Source organism: Peromyscus leucopus, chromosome 15, assembly GCF_004664715.2.
Source record: "Peromyscus leucopus breed LL Stock chromosome 15, UCI_PerLeu_2.1, whole genome shotgun sequence".
Lineage (NCBI taxonomy): Eukaryota > Metazoa > Chordata > Mammalia > Rodentia > Cricetidae > Peromyscus > Peromyscus leucopus.
The window spans coordinates 57,136,945-57,160,843 of NC_051076.1; the positions used below are offsets into that span (position 1 = coordinate 57,136,945).

At 44.3% G+C, this 23,899-nt stretch overlaps 1 pseudogene; it reads right to left on the bottom strand.

Moving 5' to 3' along the window:
• Positions 1-3,547: 3,547 nt before the first annotated feature.
• On the bottom strand, positions 3,548-20,609 carry LOC114698028 (annotated as a pseudogene).
• Positions 20,610-23,899: the final 3,290 nt, after the last annotated feature.

Consider the following 23,899-nt stretch of genomic DNA (forward strand, 5'->3'; position numbering starts at 1 on the left):
CCCACCCCCCACCCCCGCTCCGGCCGGCCGGCGGGGGCCGCTGCTGCCGAGGCCCGAGCTGCTTGGCTCCTTCCTCCCGAGTCGGCGGCGGCTGGTGTCGGGCCCCCCGGATCCGACGAGCCCCCCGCTCCCCTGTCTCCTCAAAATGGATGAATCAAACCAGCCGAAAATGCGCCAAAGCCGCGGCGCCACCAAACCCGCTAGGGCTCGCGCGCCCCGCCCCGGCGCGCCCGCTCATTGGTGGCTCCTGCCAGGCGCGCCCCGGCCATTGGTCCGTTTGAATCATCACGCCTCCCAGGCCCCGCCCCGCTCCCCGGCCGGCCCCGCCTCCTCCGTGGGGTCCTGCTAGTCAAGGTGCGCTGAGAGCGCAGGGACGCAAAAACAAAAATGGTCGCCCATGGCCCGCCCCCCGGCTTCCACGCCAGAGCTGCAGATTCGGCTTGGGTTATATCTTGAGCCCCCTAACCCCCCCCGCCAAAGAACCTGATTGATATAGAGTTCAGGGTGGACCAGGTGTCCGTGAAATCGATTTAATTTCTCCTGGCGTGATTTTTTTTTTTTGCAAATCAGCTCATTGCAAGACTCGGGGGATAGGCAGCAGATTCGTCACGAAGAGACTACTTGAGAATTGGAGGGAAATTTCTTTGGTTCAAAAATTTGACCTTAGTCTTAGAAACCCTGTACTCTGGCTCCAGCGTTAACCTCCCAGGGCTCAGCCACGCTGCTGGAGATGAGAGTTTTGCTCACAATCAAGGGATATCTTCGATCCCATGCTTCATTCTCCATTCTGATCTTGGAGAACTATTTCATACTCATTAAAATCCCATTTCCGACATTACCATTTCAAAGAGAAAGGGGTGGATGATTAAGAGTGGGAACGGTGAGGAAATACTTGCTTCAGAATTACACCACTTAGTAAATGAATAGGTTCCCCTCTCCACACCTCAGTTTTATGATAAATAGAATAGAAAACAACACTACCTTATTATTAGAATTAAACGAGATGCTGTGTTGAAAGGCCTTTACTCTGGGTTTAAGTACTAGTTCGGTTTTTAATAGAAGTAGTTGAGGCTGCTTCCAGACTTTCGAATCATAACTAAGGACAACTCAGATTATCTAGTTAAAATACATGAACATATAACTGAATGCCTAAATCTCTCAGAAGTAGAGTTCAGTATCCCTGTAGGAATGGCTAGAATTTACCTCATATTATAGTTCGGATTATGTGCCCCCCAAGGCTCCATGTGCCATAGTCCCCAGCCAAAGTCCACAGATTTTAGAAGTGTGTTCTTAAAGATATCGGGACCATGGCTTGACCACCCTTTGTCTCTCTTTGTTTCCCTGTGGCCACAATATGTTCAGTTTTACTTTACTGACATGCTTTTCACCATGATCTCATGATCTACCTATTTATTTATTTATTTATTTATTTATTTATTTATTTATTTATTTATTTATTTATTTATTTTTATTTTATGTGCATCAGTCTTTTGCCATGGGTGTTGGATCCCCTGGAACTTGAATTATAGACAGGTGTGAGCTGCTGTGTGGTTGACTGGGAATTGAACATGGGTCCTCTTGAAGAACAGTCAGTGCTCCTAACCACTGACCCATCTCTCCAACCTCCCATGATCTACCTCTTAATGGACCCAAAGCCATAGGACCAAGCAGCCCTCGATGGAAACACCTGAAACTATAGCAAAATGAACCTATTCTTATAAGTTGGTATTTCAAGTCACAGTGATAGAAAACTAACACTTTACTGTTATAAATAGGCTACAGTCCTTACCACGGCAGTATTAATAACCAACTGAATGGTAGGGCTGTTGCTTGGTTGATAGCACTTGCCCTGAGTTCAGTCTTCAGTACCAACTAAAACTAGGCATGGTAGCACACACCAGTAAAGCTGTTAGTCAAGAAGGTAGAGGCAGGAGGACCAAGAGGAGGTAGAAATTCAAGGTCATCTCTGACTATATAGGGAGTGTGAGGACAGTTTGGACTATGAGACCAGATGAAGACCACTTCAACCAAGTGAAGATATAGTCCCCAAGCAACAAACCACATCACTATCTGCTTCCTGAAAGTCTCTATTGTAAAACTGGACTTCTCTAAGTGAAGAGAACAGTATAATACAACAAAGAAATATTTTAAAAGTTATCCTTGATCCTTTCCATTCAACATCATTTCCTCTTCACTTAAAAAAAACAATAATGTGGGGGGAAAAGAAATCTCCAATGTACCTGGCTTGTGTTGGCGCACGCCTTTAGTCCCAGTACTCAGGAGGCAGAAGCAGACAGATCTCTGAGTTTAAGGTCAGCCTGGTCACAGAGTAAGTTCCAGGACAGCCAAGGCTAATCACAGAAATCCCATTTTGAAAAACAAAACAAATCTGTGACATAGAATGTACCAGCTTAGCCATTTTTAAGTGTACATTCCTGTGGCATTAAGGTCATTCATGTTGTGCAACCATCACCAAAATCCATCCCCAGAATTTATTTTTTTTATTACATTTCTCTCCCCATCCCCTGCAACCCTCCGTGTGTGTGTGTGTGTGTGTGTGTGTGTGTGTGTGTGTGTGTGTGTGTGTGTTTCACAGCATGAATGTAGAAGCCAGAGGAAAACTCTCAGGATCAGATTCTCTCCTTCCACTTTGTGGGTCCTAGGAATCCAAACAAATGCTTTTACCTGCTGAGGTGAGAGGGTCACCTGAGCCAGGAGTTCCAAACTAGTCTGAGGATCTGAGGAACAGAGTGAGACCCCCATGTCTACTAAAGAGGGGGGCAGTGAGCTGACTTAGGAAGTAGACTCTTATTGCCAAGCCTGCTAACCATCTCCCGGACCTACATGGTGGAAGATGTCTGCCTGCTGCAAATTAACTTTTTAAGTAAAGACAGTAGGGGCCTGGAGTGATGGCACAAATTGCCCTTCCATAAGAGTTAGGTTCCTAACACCAATATGGAGTAGCTCAGGACCTCCTGTAACTGCAACTCCCGGGAATCTGATACCCTTTTCCGGTCTCCATGGACACACACACAAACACAGAAATAAAAATAAAATTTAAAGACAGTAAGAGGTGGGGTTGGAACTCAATGGTACCTGCATGTGTTTAATATACAGGCCTGGGTTTATCTCCGGCAGTCCGCACCTGTACACACGTGCGTGCCCATGCACACACACACACCAAAGCAACTAAGGCTGGGCAGTTCTGAGATGGCAGGACTTTTGAGTCTCCCATGACCTGGAAGGGAACCCAATCCGTTTCCTTCCAGGGCTGTGCTGTAATACTTAGGACCTTTTCCTTCACCCTTCTCTTTAATGAGGCAAACAATTTTATTGACCTTTTTTTCAAACTTGGTTCCCAGGCTTCTTCAGCTTAATTTACTACAAAGAATGAATTGTGTATAAACAACAACCGAAAAAAAAGCTGCAGTGTCCAAGGGACTTGGACTTAAAAATATTAGAGAGCTAGGTTTTGTCAGGTTCATAAACAAGAGAATTTCTGAAAGCAGCCGTGACCTGAAAGAGCAAATCCAGTAACTTCTCCAGGTTACGTCTGTCTACCAAGCTGCCTCAATTCAGTGTTTGCCCCATTCTTCCAAGCCTCATCTAAATTCTCCACATGACCCGCAACTTCCTCCTCCTCCTCTCCAGTAGCAACTGATGCTTTGCCATTCCCTGTTGTCTGGACCATTCTCCTTAAACCGGTCAGGCTGTCTGCACCAAGCTGCTGGAGGACACTGGGAAGCATTTCTGCCGCCTGCTGTGTCTCAGCGTGGCCTGTAAAGGTGGAAGGAAGTGTTTTCAGCCTGAACGTTAGGGTGTGAAAATGGATCACTGGTCCTCTTCCATACCAGAGATACTGTTTACACCGAACTTCTTTAAAGAGAGCTGAGGTTCTTCTTCATCTGCTGTGGCTGTACTGTGGACCACCTTCTCTCTGTGAACAGTTCCTTTTCCACCAATACGCACTTTTGCCCACAGTTTCTCGGGTTTTCCCTGGGTCATAATAGTTTTCTTTCACTTTGCTGGAGCAGAAAGGGAGCCGTGAGGGGCACTAGGGTTGATGCTCAGGGGGTCTCTGGCAGACCGGCTGAGGTTAGGTGCACACACGAAGGGATGCAAGAAGGCAGTTAGAGGGAGGCGGGTTGTCCTCGGAGCTTTTTAAAGTGTTTTACAGTGCCTGCCTACCCCGGACAGGGCATGTCTAGTTCTGTTCTCCTTCTAACTCTAGTTCTGTTTCTTTTCCTTGTCTCCAGTTGAGAGCGGGTCTGTTATTTAGTGAAAGTTAGGCTAAAACTCCTGATCCTCCTGCTCCCTCCTCCAGAGTGCTGGGATTGCAGGCATGTGCCACCACATCTGGTTGTTCTTAAAATTTTCTATCTCCAGCCAGGCGCGCGGCGCGGCGGCGGCGGCGCGGCGGCGCGGCGGCGGCGGCGGCGGCGCACGCCTTTAATCCCCACTCAGGAGGCAGAGACTGGCAGATCTCTGTGAGTTTGAGGCCAGCCTGGTCTACAGAGCAAGATCCAAGACAGGCACCAAAAAACTACACAGAGAAACCCTGTCTCAATAAATAAATAAATAAATAAATAAATAAATAAATAAATAAATAAATAATTTTTTTTTTTTCTATCTCCAAGAACCAGGTTTGGTGGCACACATCTGTAATCTCAGCCCTGGGAAGTGGAGGCAGAAACATGAGAAGTTCAAGTTCGAGGCTACACAGGTAGTTTGGATCTAGCCTGGGCTAGAAACTCTGTCCCATTAAAACACCCAAATAACTATGTATTTTACGTGTGTGGGCATTTTGCCTGCATATGTGTGTGTGTACACCATGTGTGTGCACCATGTGTGTGCCTGGTGCCTGGGAGGCCAGAATAGGATACGAGTTACAGACAATTTCGCGCTGTCATGTGGGTACTGGGAATCAAACCTGGGTCCTTTGGAAGAAAAGCCGGTGTTCTTCTCACTGAACCGTTTCTCCAGCACTCCCCACCAGAAAAGCTTAAGTAAATAAAATCTTACCTCCAGTCTGCTGACTCTGCCACTCTAGATGGCTTCAAGCCACAGGAGGCTCTGTACCTTAGGTTAGCCCCTGTACAGCCCGAGGCTAGGATAGGACACGGCTACAAGTCTCCATCTTTTCAAGTGTTTCTTCCTTCCTTCCTTTCTTCCTCTGATCCTCCTCCTGCTCCTTCTGAAACAGGGGCTCAGGCCCAGGGCAGCCTTGAACTTGCTATGTAGCTGAGGATTGCTTTGAACACTTCATCCTCCTGTCTCTGATTTCTGAGAGCTGAGACAAGTGTGTGTTCCCACGACTGAGATGCACAGTGCTGGGGACTGATCTTGGGACTCGGTTCACGATAGGAAGTACCCTGCCAAACGAGCCACATAGCCAGCCCGCAAGTGTGTTTTGCTGTTGTTTGATCCCAGACATCTATCTTTATCTTTGCTTTGAAGAATGTTAAGAGCTAAGCTTAGGTGGCTGTCTGCTGCTAAAACAAGGGAGATGGACAACTCGACATTTTTTTTTAATTTTTTTAAAAGATTTATTTATTTATTATGTATACAACATGTATGCCTACAGGCCAGAAGAGGGCACCAGATCTCGTTACAGATGGTTGTGAGTCATCATGTGGTTGCTGGGAATTGAACTCAGGACCTCTGGAAGAGTAGTCAGTGCTCTTAACCTCTGAGCCATCTCTCCAGCTCCTCGACATTTATTTTAAGCTGAAGGAAAAAAGCCAAAGACTAGTCCTTGCTGTTTTACTAGACACCAATAAAATCCATAGAAAACTCCCCCATGGTTTTCTATATCTAACCCGCCAACAACACTGTGCTGTGAGTATTGCTAAGAAGACGCCCCGAGGTCTAACGAAAAGACGCTGAACTTGTAAACAAGAATGCCTGTATTGGGGCTGGAGAGATAGGTTAGCAGTTAAGAACATTGGCTTCTCTTCCGGAGGACCTGGATTCCACCACTTGGAACCCCAGTTCCAGGGGAATCCAACACCCTCTCTTCACCTCCCTGGGTACCCACATGCACATACATAACATGCCCGTCTCCCTCTCCCACATACATGAAAAACAATAATATAGTAAATCTAAAAAAAAAAATAAAATAAAAGAATATCTGTCTCTGATAGCCTAAAAAAAAATTCTAGGAATAGGGGGCTGGAGAGATGGCTCAGAGGTTAAGAGCATTAGCTGTTCATCCAGAGGTCCTGAGTTCAATTCCCAGCAACCACATGGTGGCTCACAACCATCTGTAATGAGATCTGGTTCCCTCTTCTGGCCTGCAGGCATACATGCAGATAGAATACTGCATACATAGTAAATAAATAAATCTTAAAAAAATAAAAATAAAATTCTAGGAATAAACCTAACAAGAAAGTGGAAGTTCTGTCTTAGGGTGACTATTGCTATGATGGAATACCAAGTAACTTGGGGAGGGAAGGGTTGATTTGGCTTGTGTCTTCATATCATTGTTCACCACTGAAAGAAGTCAGGACAGGAATAAAACAGGGCAGAAACCTGGAGGCAGGAGCTGATGCAGAGGCCACGGAGGGGAGCTACTTGCTGGCTTGCTTCACATGACTTTGCTTAGCCTGCTTTCTTACAGACCCCAGTACCACCAGCCCAGGGGTGGTGCCATCCACAATGGACTGTACCCTCCTGTAGATGAATTTTTCTTTGGGCCACCAGCTCACAAAAAATGGCATGGAGACTTATTACTAATTATGAAAGCTCAGCCCATAGCTTAGGCTTGTCCCACTACCTCTTATACCTTAAATTAACCCATTTATATTCATCTACATTTTGCCTCATGGCTTTTTACCTCACTTCATTCTTGCACCTCCTGTTTCCTCTCCATGTTCTCTGGCATCTCCCACAGCCTAGATTAATCTCCTCTTCTTCTCTCTTTCTGCCCGAAAGTCCCACCTAACCTCTTCCTGTCTAGCTATTGGTTATTCAGCTCTTTATTAAACCAATCAGAAGGTGCCTTGGCAAAGACACATCTTCACAGTGTACAAAAAGATTATTTTACAGCTCCCTCCACCACATCTATCACTCATTAAGAAAAATGGCCTTTAAGCTTGCCTGAGGGGGCTGGAGAGATGGCTCAGAGGTTAAGAGCACCGACTGTTCTTCCAGAGGTCCTGAGTTCAATTCCCAGCAACCACATGGTGGCTCACAACCATCTGTAATGAGATCTGGTGTCCTCTTCTGACCTGTAATCATACATGCTGTATACAAAATAAATAAATAAATCTTAAAAAAAAAGCTTGCCTGAAGCCTGATCTTATGGAGACATTTTTTTCAACTGGGGTTCCCTCCTCTCAGAGGATTTTAGCCTGTGTCAAGTTGACATAAAATTAGCCAGCACAAATCTAAACAATGAAAACTTAAGACAATGAAGAAAGAAATTGAAGACGACATCAAAAGATGGAAAGACCTCCCATGCACATGGATGAGAAGGATTGATGTTATGAAAACGACCACCCCACCAAAGCTGTCTAATGATAGATTCAATGCAATCCTTAACAAAATTCTAAGACAATTCTTCCCAGAAACTAGTTAAAAACAACCTTAAAATTTGTGTGGAAAGCTCCACATAGCCAAATCTATCTTACACGATAAAAGCATTGCTGGATGTACCACCACTCATAATTTCAGGTTATAATACAGAGCCACAGTGGTAATAACACAACCAGCTACAGTCATCAATGAAATAGAATCGAGGACCCAGTGTAAGCCCAAGCACCTACAGCAACCTGATGTATGTATTACAATGCCCCCAACACTGGAGAAAAGAAAAGACAGCATCCTCAGCAAATGGTGTTGGAAAAACTGGAGAACTATGTGTAGAAGAATAAAACTCGATCCTTTTCTCTCATTCTGCACACAAATCAATTCCAAACAGATCAAAGATCTCAATGTTAGACCTAAAACTTCTAGAAGAAAGAGACCAGTTCAGGCTCAGTTAAGAACGTTCTGAAGGTGTGGTGGTGCACACCTTCAATCCCAGCACTCAGGAGGCAGAGGCAGGCAGATCTCTGTGAGTTCAAGGCCAGCCTGGTCTACAGAGTGAGTTCCAGGACAGTCGGGGCTACACAGAGAAACCCTGTTATTGGTAAAATTATTGAGGCCACTCCACATAGTTAAAAGGGAGGTTTATTTTGTGGGGTAACTTACAAGTGAATAGATAGTTTACAGGGCCTGGGAAAGATGTAGCGCAGTCCAGCAGTGTTCTCTGGAGAACTCTGCTCAGTCTACCTCTAGTGTCTAGGGTCCAGGAACCAAGAGAGCTGGCGCATCTGGATCTCGGGTCTTCAGGGTCCTCTCTCAGACCCGCCTTTTAGGTGTGACAGTCACCGAAGCCTCAGTGGGGGTGGTACTTTCAGGTCAAAGCTGGAATGGCTACCCACTACACCCTGTCTCAAAGAAACTAAACCAAACCAAATCAAACAAAAAAGAACTTTCTGAATGGAATTCCAGTTGTTCAGGAATGGGATCAACAGCCAACACGTGGGACTTCATAAAATTAAGGAGCTTCTGTGTTACAAGGGAAACAGTTTATCAACCGAAGAGGCAGATCAACAGAGTACGAATGAATCTTTTCCAGCTGTACACGGGCAGAGGATTGGTGTTAGGGATAGCTAAGAAACTAAAAAACTAAACACCAAGAAAACAAACAACCAAGTTAAAAAGTGGGCTGTAGAGCCAAGACAGTGGTGGTGCACGCCTTTAATCCCAGCACTCAGGAGGCAGAGGCAGGCAGATCTCTGTGAATTCGAGGCCAGCCTGGTCTACAGAGTGAGTTCCAGGACCATCAGGGCTACACAGAGAAAACCTGTCTTGAAAAACAACACACACACACAAAGTGGGCTGTGGAACTGAAAAGTTCTCAGAAGACAAATGGCTAAGAAATACTTCTTAAAAGCTAGCCATCAGGAAAATGCAAACAAGAGCTACTTTGAGATCTCCTCTTACCTTCATCAGAGTGATTAAGGTAACAAAAGACAGAGGCTGGCAAGATGGCTTAGCGATTAGGAGTGCTGTTATTGTCACAAAGGAGCCAAGTTCGGTTCCCAGCACCCACACAGGGTGGCCCATAACCACCTGAAACTCCAGCTACAGGAGACCTGATGCTTTCTTCTGGCCTCCTTGGGCACTTAGCCTCATGTACAAGTACCCACATAAGACAAATAGACAGACACACAAATTGGAAATAAAATAAATCTAAAAAAAACCCCAAAAAAACAAATGAACAAAATCAAATCTACAACATGCTGGGAGGCTGTGGGGGAAATAGGGACTCCTCATGCATTGTTGTTAAGAATGCAAATTTGTGCAGCCACTATGGAAATCAGTAAGGTGGTTCTTCAGAAAAACTAGAAAAACTGTACAACTCCTGGGCATATGCCCAACGGACTCTATTTCCTAACACAACGACACATGCTCATCCATGTTCATAGCTATTCACAATAGCTATGCGAAACAGCCTAGCTATCCTATATACAGTAGAATTCTATTAGGCCGTAGAGAAAAGTGAAATTTGCAGGTAAATAAATAGAGAGCTAGATAACATCATATTGAGTGAGGCAACCCAGACTCGGAAGATAAATGTTGCATGTTCTCACTCATATGTGGATCTTAGGGTTAAATATTTACATTTCTGTGTTTAATTTGGAGTACCTGGAGAATCCAGAAAACTAGAAAGGGACCATTGGTGGGGAGAGGAAGAGATACCTTGAGGCAGGAGAGGTAGAAGAACATAGGTGATATTAAGGGGAAATAGAAATAATGGGAAGGAGCCAGATGTGGTGGCGCACGCCTTTAATCCCAGCACTGGGGAGGCAGAAGCAGGTGAACTCTGTGAGTTCGAGGCCAGCCTGGTCAACAAAGCGAGTTCCAGGACAGGCTTCAAAGCTACATAGAAAAATCCTGTCTTGAACAACCAAAATAATAATAATAATAATAATAATAATAATAATAATAATAATAATGGGAAGGACAATTAAGTGGGGAGAGGAACTGGATGGCAGAGCAGAGGAAGGCAAAGGGAGGAATAACTAACATTTAGGATGTCTGAAAAGGACATATGTAAACCTACTGTTTTACATACTTCATAATTTTTTTATTAAAAAGAGTTTAATTGGAGTTACCATACACAGAGGATTATGCTGTTCCTAGAAGCTGTGAGGTTGCCAAATAAAAAGTCCAGTGCCAAGTGTTCCAGACACCTCCAAAACAGTACAACCAAGACTCAGTGGAAAGGCCATATTGCTCAAGACGCCACACTCATTGGTCACAGACATGAAAAAAATCAAGTTGGTACTGACCAGGAAGCATCTATCCTGAGGGGCAGCTTTCTTAGGACTGGAGGTGCTATGTAGGCTGCTGGAGGAAAAATGTCAGCTGTGAATTCTGGGAGTTTCAATAATGACCATCGTGGCATGATACACCCATGGGTGCAATGGTGGCATGAACAGTATGTGAGTAAGCAACAACTTTCTGATTGGATTTAAGGCCAGCTTCCCAAGAGGAAACAGATGACTGGTACTAAATCCAGCTAAGGACTCATGATCGGGGAGCTTACAGGCCCCAAGGGTGAGTCTACTCCTAGTGTTCTGTTAAGTGGGCACAGTGCCAAATGACACTCTAAATTTTATCTCTCTATCCACAGGTGAATACAGCTCTCAGAACTCATCACCAAGTTCCTTTGGTGTAGTGGACAACGATTATCACGGAAACTCACAGCTAGTCAGAGTTCAGGTAATAAACGTCGGTGGAGTGTCAGCTACGAATGGGGTGTCTCTGTCAACCTCCCCGTAAGGCTTAGGGACCGTTACAGAAGAGGGGGGAAGGGATTTTCAGAGCCGGAAGCCAGGGACTACTGGAGTGAAACCGTGTCTCCAGGACATGACAAGCCTTCCGCCGCCCTCATGAGCTCACAACAGCCACGGCGGCCGGCACAAGGCCTGGACAACATCAAGCCTGTCAACATTCTAATATTGAGGGGGGAGGCATCCAAGAGTCCCCATTCCTAACTGAGTAGCTGTGGAGGGTTGGTGGCTTCTCCAGAAAGGAAAGCCATTGTTTGTTTGTTTGTTTTGTTTTGTTTTGTTTTTTAAGGGTGTGGTTCCTGGCAGGTCCATCATTCTTCAGAGGATAGTCCCCTATCCAGGAGCATATGAACAACACAGACGGGACTCAATGGATTATTAAAAAAAAAAAAAAAAAAAGATGACACAAAATTTAGTGGGATATGGAAGTGGATGGATCTTGGAGCAGTTATAAGGAGGAGCGACAGTGAATATGATCAGTGAATATGACAGTGAAAACAGTGCATGAAATTCTTTTTATTTTTATTTTTATTTTTATTTTGGTTTTTCCAGACAGGGTTTCTCTGTGTAGTTTTGCACCATTCCTGGAACTTGCTTTGTAGATCAGGCTGGCCTCGAACTCACAGAGATCCGCCTGGCTCTGCCTCCCGAGTGCTGGGATTAAAGACATGCGCTACTACCGTCCAGCTATGAAATTCTTAAAAGTTTTTTGTTATTATCGTTTTCTTTTTTTTTTGATACTGGGTTTTTCTGTGTAGCCCTGGCTGTCCTGGAACTCTGTAGACCAGGCTGGCTTAGAACTCTGAGATCCAAGATCTGCCAGCCTCTTTCTATGCTGGTCAAATGTGTGCCATCATGCCTGGTGAAATTCTCAAACATTAAAATATATACTATATTAAAAAAAATAATACCTGGGGGCTGGAGAGATGGCTCAGAGGTTAAGAGCACTGGCTGCCCTTCCAGAGGTCCCGAGTTCAATTCCCAGCAACTACATGGTGACTCACAACCATCTGTAATGAGATCTGGTGCCTTCTTCTGGCAGGCAGGGATACATGCAGTCAGAACACTATATACCTAATAAATACATAAATCTTAAAACAAAACAAAACAAGAATATCCGATGGAGCTTTGTGATTTACTACCTAGATGATGTTTACACATTTCCGACACACTGGGCAGTGGCTTCATCAGTAAAGGGAAGACAATGATGCTGGTTCTTTTCCGAGTCACAAGGTTAGCACACTCACAAGAGAAAAAAATGGAGTCACTGATGAGTGTAGTTCATATCTATGAAGTCCTGTGTGCACTGGATGGGATCACATTGTTTCCACTAGAGAACAAACTCACAGTCCAACAGCAGCTTTATTCCTTAGACAGAAACCCCCAAGGGACCAGTTAACAAAGTCCGCCCACAGCTCAGGTAGGGAGAGGCAAGAGGAGGCAAGATCACAGCCAGCTTGCAGCACTGAATGTTCAGGACGCTGTTTCTTGTTCTCAAGGACTGCTTAACTGTGAGCAGGATGAGTGTGTTTCCACCAACCTGCGCTGCCCCCGTGGTGAATCTGTGTTTGAGCCCAGGACCACAGTGTCTAAAACACACCTGTTTCCACTCAGGTGTCCAGAACTTCAACTTATCTGTGCCAAACAAGCCACCTTCCTTCCCCACATTCTTTTCTCATTGTCCCCAATTCTGTCACTAATGCCGCTAGATTTATCAAGATATAACTGACGAATAAAAATTGTATATATTTCAGCAGCTCATGACATTCAGGATACGGCATGAAATGATCACCAGAGTCAAATTAATATGCCTATCACCTTGCTTGTGGTGTGGGAAGAATATTTAAGATTTATTCATATTCATGAAGACAATCCACCATTATTAACTGCAGTTATTATGCTGTACATTATTAAGCCTATAAAATATATCCATTGTATAACTGAAAAATTACTCCCTTCTATCATCTTCGCTACCTCTGCCCCATGGGAATAACTTTTCTACTATATTCCTTGAGTTCAGTGTTTCAAGATTTCACACATCAGTGAAATATTTGTTTTTGTGTACCTGATTTATTTCATGTAGTAAAATGTCCTCCATGTTGTCATAAATGGCACGATCTCCTTTTTTAAAGCATGAATAATATTCTGTTGTTATGAATGTCACATCCTCTTTATCTTCTCAGCCATCAATAGATAAATAACCTAATTCTCGATCTTGGCTATTGTGAGTAATGCCTCAGTAACTATGGGGGTACCGTCACCTCTCTGTCTCTTGGTTTCTTTCCTTGGTGTATGTAACGATACTGGATCAAATGACCAAGTTTACATTTTTAAATGCCATTGTTTGTTTGTTTTTCTTTTTTTTCTTTTTTTTTCTTTTTTTTTTTTTTTTGGTTTTTCGAGACAGGGTTTCTCTGTGTAGCTTTGCGCCTTTCCTGGAGCTCACTTGGTAGCCCAGGCTGGCCTCGAACTCACAGAGATCCGCCTGCCTCTGCCTCCCGAGTGCTGGGATTAAAGGCGTGCGCCACCAACGCCCGGCTCTGTTTGTTTGTTTTTCTATGTGTGTATGAATGTGTCCTGTGTGTGCCAGGGTACACATGTGGAGGTTACAGGATAACTTTTGGGACTTGACACCCTCTTTCCACCATGAGAGACCTGGGAAACTGAACACATGTCATCAGGGTTTATGGCACATACCTTCACCTGTTGAAACATTTCTCTGGCCCTAAATTTTTAAAATTTTTTTAGGAATGTTTATACTGTTACCATAGTGACTGTATCAGTTTATATTCCACTAATACTACATAAGGAATCTTTTTGCTCCAAGTCCTCACTAACACTTGTTACCTTTTGACTTCTTTTTAAGAGATTTATTTATTTATGTATTTTATGTGTATGAGTGCTCTATTTGCATGAATAACAGCAGAGGGCATCAGATCCCATTATAGATGGTTGTGAGCCACCATGTGGTTGCTGGGATTCGAACTCAGGACTTCTGGAAGGGCAGGCAGTGCTCTCAACCTCTGAGCCATCTCTCCAGACCACCTTTCAACTTTTTGATGACAGCCATTCCAAAAGGTAGAGGTGATAACTCATTGTGATATTGATTTTCTTTTTCTTTAAACATTTTTCTGGTATTTATTTTATGTGTATGAGTGCATGAATGTATGTGCACCATGTGTGTGTCTGGTACCCAGAGAGGTCAGAAGAGGGTCTGGGGTCCCTTGGAACTAGAGTTACAGATGGTTGTGAGTCTCCATGTGGATGCTGGGAATTTAACTTAGTTCCTCCACAAGAGCAGCCATTGCTTCTCACCACTGAACTACCTCTCTAACCTAAATTAACGTTTTCTTGATGGCTAGTGAAGCTGAGTACCTTTTCAGAGATCTCCTGTTGTCCATTTATTTATTTTCTTAGGGAAAATATCTATTCAAGTTCTCTGTCCATTTCTTAATTGGAACATACACCTTTTGGCTATCAAGTTCTATGAGTTTCTAATACATCTGGACACTGACCAAGCCTTGTTGGATATGAGGAATGCAAGTAATTCTCTTCCTTTTTAGGTTGTCTTTTAATTGTTGCTTCCTTTGTTGTCCAGGACCATTTTTCTCTGTCATCTGATCTTACACCTTGATAGTCCTGACTCCACCTCCAGGTATCACTGTTAGCCCTCACTGTGCAAAATCTCTGGATTATTTTTTCATTGTATTTCTAAAGTATATTTTTTTCACTTGCTAGCTTAGTACAGTTTATGTGGCTATAATACAATACCTGAGGCTGGGTAGTTTATAAAGAAAGAGAGTTCATTATCTCAGTCCTAGAGCATTCATTGTTCGTGAATCTCCTCGGAGTCTGGTGAGGGCCTCATTCTACTTCAGCTCGTGGTACAGAGTGAAAGAGAAGCAGAGGACATGTAGAAGAGTGTGTGTACGAGAGAGAGAGAGAGAGAGAGAGAGAGAGAGAGAGAGAGAGAGAGAGAGAGAGAGAGAGAGAGGCTGAGGGTAGGGAAGCCCACCCACCCTAGCTAGCAACCCACTCTCTTGGTAGTAGTTAATCCAGTCCCATGTTGCTTCGTTCTCACGAGATAGAGCTTAGGCAGCCTCCAGAGAAAGACATTCATCTACTTAGGAGGGTAGTACCTCCAGGAAAATGGCCCTCCAGTAGGCCACAACTCTTAAAGGTCTTATCACCTGTCAGGACAGTTATATGAGGATCAAGTTTCTAGAATTTAGGGGGAGAGGGAGCCATATCCAAGTTATAGTGTCTGACTTTTCCATTACCCCTGTGGTAGTTTGAATATAATTGGTCCCCATAAGCTCATAGGGAGCTGCACTATTAGGAGGTGTGGCCTCATTGGTGTGGACTTGTTGGAGGAAGTGTGTCGCCATGGGAGTGAGCTTTGAGGTCTCTTATGTCCAAGCTACGCCCAGTGTCACAATTAATTTTCTGTTGCCTGTAGATCAAGATATAGAACTCTCAGCTCTTCCTCCAGCACCATGATGATAATGGACTGAACCTCTGAACTATGAGCGAGCCACTCCAGTGAAATGTTTTCCCTTTATAAGAGTTACTGTGGTCATGATGTCTCTTCTCGGCAACAGAACCCCAATGGAGACAGTGCCCATCCCCTGCTTACACCCCTAGAGCCGCCTTCCTCCCCCCCTTATTCTGTGATCTGTGGTAATGCAACGGGCAGTGTTATCTTTTTAAGATGCAGTTTTCAATTCCACACAGAGCTTTTCACGAAGTCTAGACAGGTTCGGTAAGAGTGTCTAAACCCAGAATTTCAGCTGCCACAAGCAGATTGATTGATCATGAACAAATCTAAGATCACTCTGCTTTCAATCCATGAACTGTCGGAAATGTTTATGAATACATACGGCAACCAGCTGGTATACTTAATGTGCCAGTGAGCTTTTAAAGAACCACTAAGAGTCAGGCACACTGGCTCACTCCTTTGGTCTCTGTTCTTAGGAGGTCAAGTCAGGAGGATTGTAGTGTGTTCCAGGGTGGGTTGGGCTCCATAGTGAGCTCCAGACCAACCTGGCCTTTAGAACCTGCCTCTCCATCAGGAAAAAAAAAAAATCACGAAGAAGACATCAGAAAAAAAAAATCACGAAGAAGAGATCGAGAGTGTAGGGCAGTTGTGGAATGCTCAGCCTAGTTCCATCTTCAGGGGGTTCCCTCCCTTCTCTGAGGAAAAAAAAAATTCACCAAGAAAAGAATAACAATAACAAAAACCCAAACCCAAGCAGTATAGAGCTCGATGCCTCCACAATTGCTACACTTAAAAGTCACTGCTTACCACCTGGCCTTGAGATGGGAGGCTAACTTGGTTTACCCACGTGGGTCCTAAGCAATCACAAATGTCTTTGAATGTAGAAAAGGAGGTAAGAAGATTGGAGGGATGAGCTGTGAGAAAAAAATGATCCTCTCTCTCTGGATTTGGAGAAGAATGGAAGAGCTCAAGAGGCAAGTGTAGCTAGAGTTTTCCTGCCTGGCCCACAGTCAGGACAAATCTTTGTCACCCGCCAGTCCCACAGCCGCTCAGACCCAACCAAGTAAACACAGAGACTTATATTGCTTACAAACTGTATGGCCGTGGCAGGCTTCTTGCTAACTGTTCTTATAGCTTAAATTAGTCCATTTCTATAAATCTATACCTTGCCACGTGGCTTGTGGCTTACCGGCATCTTCACATGCTGCTTGTCCTGGTGGCGGCTGGCAGTGTCTCCCCACCTTCCTGTTCTTTCTTTTCTCCTCTCTGTTAGTCCCGCCTATAGTTCCTGCCTAGCCACTGGCCAATCAGTGTTTTATTATTGACCAATCAGAGTAATTTGACATACAAACTGTCCCACAGCAGGCAAGGGTTGGGCGCAGCCTCTGGAAGCTAGAAAACACAAGGAAAAAACATGCTTTGTTTTCCATAGAAGCTTCCAGAAGGATGTGGCCTGGCACACACCTTGATGGACTTGAGACAACCAAAACTGTGAGATAATAAATTTGTCACTTGGACATTTCAAAAATTTTTTTTTTTTTTTTTTGGTTTTTCGAGACAGGGTTTCTCTGTGTAGCTTTGTGCCTTTCCTGGAACTCACTTGGTAGTCCAGGCTGGCCTCGAACTCACAATGATTCACTTGGCTCTGCCTCCCGAGTGCTGGGATTAAAGGCGTGCGCCACCACTGCCTGGCCCAATCTTTTTAAAGAAGTGATGATCTTGTATTTTTTTTTTCAGTAAGGAAAAAAAAAAGACTTAAAAAATCCCATCACACAAATACTTCAGTGTGATGTGTACCCTCCCGACATTTCTCCCCTCCTCCCATGTATGTGTGTGACTGAGAATTGAACCTAGGACCTTGTGTAAATGCTCTTCCACTGAACCAACTCCCACTTTTTAAAAGGTTTATTATTGGGTTTTATTTGAGACAGGTTCTCACACTGTAGCCCATTCAATCCTGAAACTCCTTTTGTAGCCCAGGTTTGTTTTGAACTTGAGGCAATCCTCCTGCCTCAGCCTCTCAAGTGCTGGGATTCAGGTATGAAGACAACCTAGTTTTTTAAGGTTTTGAGATAGTTTTGATAATTTGTGTAGGATAATCTTGAATTCACTCTGTAGACCATGAAGGGAGGCCTTGAACTTGGAATCTTCCTGCCTCACTTTCCCAAGTAGCTGGAATTTCAGTCCTAACTTTAACATGGCATATAGAAAGCTCCTTTATTTGATCCTACTGCTAACTTCGTTTTCTCATTTCTCCTCCTGCTAAGGTCTGCTTGTGTTCCTCTAAAATTCATATCTTGAAACCTCCAATGTGTGGGCATTAAGAGGTGGGGCCTTCGAAAGGTGACTAGGTCATAGGGTGGAGCCCTATGAAAGAGATTAATATCCTTTAAAAGGCTGAAGGGATCAGGGAGATGGCCCAGTGGGAAAGCATTTGCTGTGTAAGCACAAAGATCTGAATTTGAACCCCCAGAACCAGCACAAGAGCTGAGTACAATAGTGCATATCTATAATCACAGCACTCCTCGGGAGAGATGGGAAACAGACACAAGAGAATCCTTGAAACCTAGCATTTAGCTAGCCTGGCACACCCAGTAGCAAACAATAAAGAATCCCTATTGCAAGCAAGGTTGAAGGCAAGGCCAACACCCAAGGCTGTCCTCTGTTCTCCGTAGGCAGGCCATTGGTACACATGTTCCCCCAACACACACACACACACACACACACACACACACACACACACACACACACAAACACACACACACGCCAAACAAACAAACAAAAAACAGTTACAAAGTTACAAGTACTTGGCACCTGGGACATGGTAGATGTTATGCCCAAATCGTGGAGACTCCCAAAAGACCACCACAGAGATCAAATCTCTCGTATGTCAAAGCAAAGAGCCTTTATTTCAAGCTCAGAGCTTGGTCTCTCTGTCTGTCTGACCCAACAGTGAGAGCAGAGAGCCCCAGGGCCCTGAACCTGGACAGGGTGGGGTTTTTAATCATAGCAAAGATTGGGGTGAGGGGATTTCTAGGGTTCAGGACCCTAATTGGCTGACATTTGTTTAGGGGTATAGGTGTGTGCTGGGAATGTTTGGGATGTCAGATATTTCCCCTTAGATGTGGGCCCTCCCTGGGTGAGTTCAGCTTATGGGTCTTCCTGGATCTAGGTGTTGCCTGCCAGTAAGCCTGTCACAGTAGCCAGCTTTGATCCCTAAGCCTGTCATGGCAGCTGTGTGGTCAAGTTGTTTTGGGCCTCCCACAGTAGACATACCACTATTACTTAAGTGAATGACCTAAACAACGTGGCAATCATCTTTTTAACCTAATGAACACTGCCCTACACATAAACCTTTTAGACTCCTGTGTAAGAGTTCTAATAACTGCAAGAGTTCTAATACAAACTTTCCTCCCAACCTGCAACCCTAACCCAGCTCTTTCTGCATTTTCCTTCATCTTAACTCCTACTTTGAAAACTGTCCTGCTGGGAGAGTGAGGTTCGCCTGTGATCTCAGCTCCTGGGGGTGGACGCAGGCGCTTTGGTGTCAGGTCAGCGTAAACTGAGGTTTTGGTGGCGTTGTGGGACTCTGAAGCAGTATGGGGTTTTCACTTTTCTCTCCTTCGGTGCTGTAGATCAAAGCCCGAGTCTTGTACGTGACTGGTCAATGCTCTACCACTGAGGTGTCCCTCCAGTCCCATCTCGGTTTTTCTTAGTGAGTAGTTTCAAAGTGTTTCACTGTCAAAGTATCAGACTCTGGTCAGGTGTGCCTGTAATCCCAGCACTTGGGAAGTAGAGGCAGGCAGGACAATCAGAAGTTCAAGACCACCCTCACCTCACAGGGAGTTCGAGGTAAGCCTGGGTTACATGACACCCCCCAACCTCCCCATTTCATATACTCAGGAAAAGACATTGCTATCCTCTTTTTAAATTTTATTTAGGTCTTTTATCCAATTTGTTTGTTCACATAACCAAGGTTTAAGGTATGTCACATGATTTGTAGGTGTTAGACTCAAAGTCATTGAAATACGCTCCCTTCTTGCTGGATGTGGTGGCACACACCTGTAAACCCAGCACTCAAGACCAGCCTGGCCTACATAGTGAGTTCTAGACCAGCCTGGCCTACATAGTGAGTTCTAGACCAGCCTGGACTACATAGTGAGTTCTAGACCAGCCTGGACTACATAGTGAGTTCTAGACCAGCCTGGGCTACATAGTGAGTTCTAAATCAGCCTGGACTACATAGCAAGACTGTCTCAGAAAAGAAGGCCAATGAGCTGGGTGGTGGTGTGGTGGTGTGGTGGTGGCACACGCCTTTAATCCCAGCACTCAGGAGGCAGAGGCAGGTGGATCTCTGTGAGTTCAAAGCCAGCCTGGGCTACAGAGTGAGTTCCAGGAAAGGCACAAAGCTACACAGAGAAACCCTATCTCAAAAAACAAATAATCAAAAAAAGAAGGCCAATGAGATGGCTCAGTGGGTAAAAACACTTGCCACCAAGCCTGACAACTTGAGTCAATCCCTTGGAAACCGACATGTAAGAAGGAGAGAACAGGCCCCTAATTTCTCGAGACAGGGTTTCTCTGTGTTGTTTGGTGCCTGTCCTGGATCTCACTCTGTAGCCCAGGCTGGCCTTGAACTCACAGAGATCCGCCTGGTTCTGCCTCCCGAGTGCTGGGATTCAAGGTATGTACCACCACCACCCAGCAGTAAATAATTTTTAAAAAATAAAACTATATATGTATCTCCTATATCATATATATATCAAATATCATATATATATTATATATATGATATATGATATAGGAATGATTTTCCCAAAAAGAAGTCAGCCAGTTTTAGCCAGAGAGTTAAACCAATAATTACACAAAAAGCTCCTTTGTATATACATACCTATTTATGTATGTCTGTGTATTCTTTTTTTTTTTTAAAGATTTATTTATTTATTATGTATACAGAAGAGGGAGCCAGATCTCATTACAGATGGTTGTGAGCCACCATGTGGGTGCTGGGAACTGAACTCGGGTCCTCTGGAAGAGCAGTCGGTGCTCTTAACCTCTGAGCCATCTCTCCAGCCCGTCTGTGTATTCTTAATACTTATTTATTTGTGTGTATGGTGTGTGAGTGTGAGTTGTATGCTATGGCACACACATGGAGATCAGAGGACAACTTTTAGGAGTTACTCCTCCATTCCTACCTTGTTGAGGGGCTCTGGTTTCTGCTGTACTCTATATACTAGCTTAAGAGGCCCAGGCACTTCCAACATCCTTCCGTCTCTGCCTCACACCTCACTGTACAAGTGCCCCGGATTACAGGCACATACCATCACAGCAGGCTTGCTGTATTCCAGGGATTGAACGTGGGTCATTACCCATGAATCAATGATTCTCTTAAATCAGTCTCTATGTTTGATGCAACCCAGATGAAATCTACATAGAATTTATTAGGAGAGTATTTACTAATACTCTTAAGTTTATTGCAAAGGATAAATGCCAAGAATTTTTAAAAAATGTATGAAGAACAATTAGAAATACTTTGCCTGACGATACCAACATGTAGTTTAAGATACCAGCCTGGCGGTGGTGGCGCACACCTTTAATTGCAGTACTCGGGAGTCAGAGCCAGGCGGATCTCTATGAGTTTCAAGGCCAGCCTGGTCTACAAAGTGAGTTCCAGGAAAGGTACAAAGCTACACAGAGAAACCCTGTCTCGATAAACCAAAAAAAAAAAAAAAAAAAAAAAGACACCAGTAGACAGACAACATGTTATTGACAGTGTATGAGAATTAGTGTATGAAAATAGAACATACATTCCAGAAACACCCTTAATTTTAAGCTTGTCTTCATTGGAGCTTTCGAATTAGACAGGAAGTAATAGAGTATCTGATGAACACTGTTGGAATAATCATTGGTTGTGGGGAAGGAATCCTATACTTAAATTGAGTAGGGCTGGAGCACAGCTCAGTCTAGAGCACTCATTCATGGGGCCCTGGGGTTGACCTTTAGCACCACAAAATGCACCAATGAGCTTGTCTTTCCTCATGTTTTTCTTTCTTACTGTCATTGTGAAAATAAAAATGGTCCGTGTGGGGTGCCTAGGAGAAATTGTGGTTTATAGCAACGCTCAAGCAAACATTCTCTCCCACCAGCAACCGTTGGAAATTAGAATGTCTGTTACACTCCCTGGACTTGCAAACAAACGAAACCCAGCCAGTCACTGACTTGATGATGTGTCTCAGAACAACTGGTCACCGAAACATCGTACAAAATGCCTGTTCTGCTTGCTATTCACGTGACAGCTCATTTGCCCCAAATCTAATAACGCGTCTCTGTTCCACACGCGGATGTGTCCTTAAAAGCAATACACCTAACACAAATCAAGAGCCTCAAAACCCAGAGGACTCAGTTCTGTTTCTCTAAATGTCTGAGCTTAATTTCCAAAAAGGGTTTTTTTTTTTTTTTTTTTTTTTTTTTTTTTTTTTTTTTTTTTTTAGGCCAAATGTTTCCCAGAAACCCAAGTGACGGAGTGGAGCCGGGGGATGAGAAGATGTGCAGTTTTATCTTGGCTCAATTACACATGCAACCAGCTGCCTTGTCAGCAGCCACGTTTGGAGACATTTGTCCCCTCAAACACAAAATAGAAAACTGTTGGTTTTCTTATTTCAAAGGCAGCTGAAGAGGCACACACACCTTACAGATCTGAGTGACAAAATTAGGTATTAGTTGGTATGTAGGTCTTCTGGTTCATATCATGATAAGTCAAATTCTTAACCTTCTTCTTCCCAAACATCCTTTTTAGCTCCATTCAACATATTTAGTTAACTTGAATGTGAATCAAACTGAATTTGTGTGATGGTATCAAAATACTACCCGTTGCTTGCTAGGAATTATAAAGAATGTGTGGATAATTAGTTTCATGTCAACTTGGCCGGGTCAGAGTCCAGGTATTTGGCCAAATGCTCTTCTGGTTTTTCTGTGTTTTGATCATCATTTAAGTTGGTAGACTGTGTAAAGCAGACAGCTCCTCCCCGCTAATGTGAGGAGGCCTCAGCCAGTCAGCTGAAGGCCCCCGTGGAGTGGAACAAAAGGCAGCTTTCTCTCAAGTGTGAGAGAGCTCTGCCTGACAGCCTCCAATGAGACCGGAATAATGGCTCTCCTAGTTTTCTGGCCTTCAGAACCCACACTGGGACATTTGGATGCGCTCACATTCACAATCATGGGAAACAGTTCCCCATAATAAATAGGTAGGCACATCATTATTATACAGAAACTCTCTAGATTGCTCTTGAAACGACAGTAGAATTTTCCTAACAGGCCACATCTAGACATAGTCTGCATTTTCTGGCATTTATGTCTGAACTGCAAAAGCAGCGAGGGTTCTAATGAGTTTTTTAGTGGCTTCTTTCCTATTTCCACCTGCAGCCTTGAGAGTTATTTTGTGGTGATGATGATGATGATGATGATGATGATGATTACTATTACTGTGGAGACAGGGCCTTGTCTTGTAACCCAGGCTGGCCCGGAACTAGGCATCTTACCTCTGCCTCTGGAGTGATGGTACAGGTTTGTGAGATCATACTTGGCTCTATTTAGCAGAGAGTAATTTACCTAGTCGAGGAATCTTCTGGTACCCAGTAATCCCAGAAGGGTGGGATGGGAAAAGACACTGAGATTTGTTTCCTTGGGCAATTGGGTCACTGGATTTTACAGAATTCCATCTTTTTTTTTTTTTTTTTTTTGAGACAGGTTTTCTCTGTGTAGCTTTGCGCCTTTCCTGGAATTCACTCTGTAGCCCAGGCTAGTCTCAAACTCACAGAGATCCTCCTGGCTCTGCCTCCCGAGTGCTGGGATTAAAGGCGTGCGCCGCCGCCGCCGCCGCCGCCGCCGCGCCGCCGCCGCCGCCGCCGCCGCCACATGTCCTTCGATCATGTCAAATGTAAGCCACTGCATACAAAAGAATGACAGGTAAGAAAAGCCTCATGGGCTGGGCAGAGTGGCACTTGCCTTGAATTCTAGTGCTCAGGAGGCAAAGGCAGGTGCAGTCTGATCCCTTAGAGTTTGAATCCAGCCTGGTCTACTCAGTGAGTTCCAGACCAGCTAGAGCTACAAAGAAAAAAGAAAAGAAAACCCTCAGGCAGGATGGGGCAGTGCCCCAAAGAAGCAAGACAGACCATGTAAAGAAGAAAGTAGCCGGGCGGTGGTGGCGCACGCCTTTAATCCCAGCACTCGGGAGGCAGAGGCAGGTGGATCTCTGTGAGTTTGAGACCAGCCTGGGCTACCAAGTGAGTTCCAGGAAAAGGCGCAAAGCTACACAGAGAAACCCTGTCTTGAAAAAACAAAAAACAAAAAAAAAAAAAAAAAAACAAACAAACAAACAAAAAGAACAAAGTTAATCTGGAGATAATGCACACATCTGTAATTTTAGCATTCAGGAAGCTGAGGCAGGAGGATTGCTTGGAGTCTGAGGCCAATTTGGGCTGTATAGTGAGTTCCAGACCAAACTATGCTACAGATTGAGACTCTGACTCAAAACAACAACAAAAACAAGGAGGAGGGA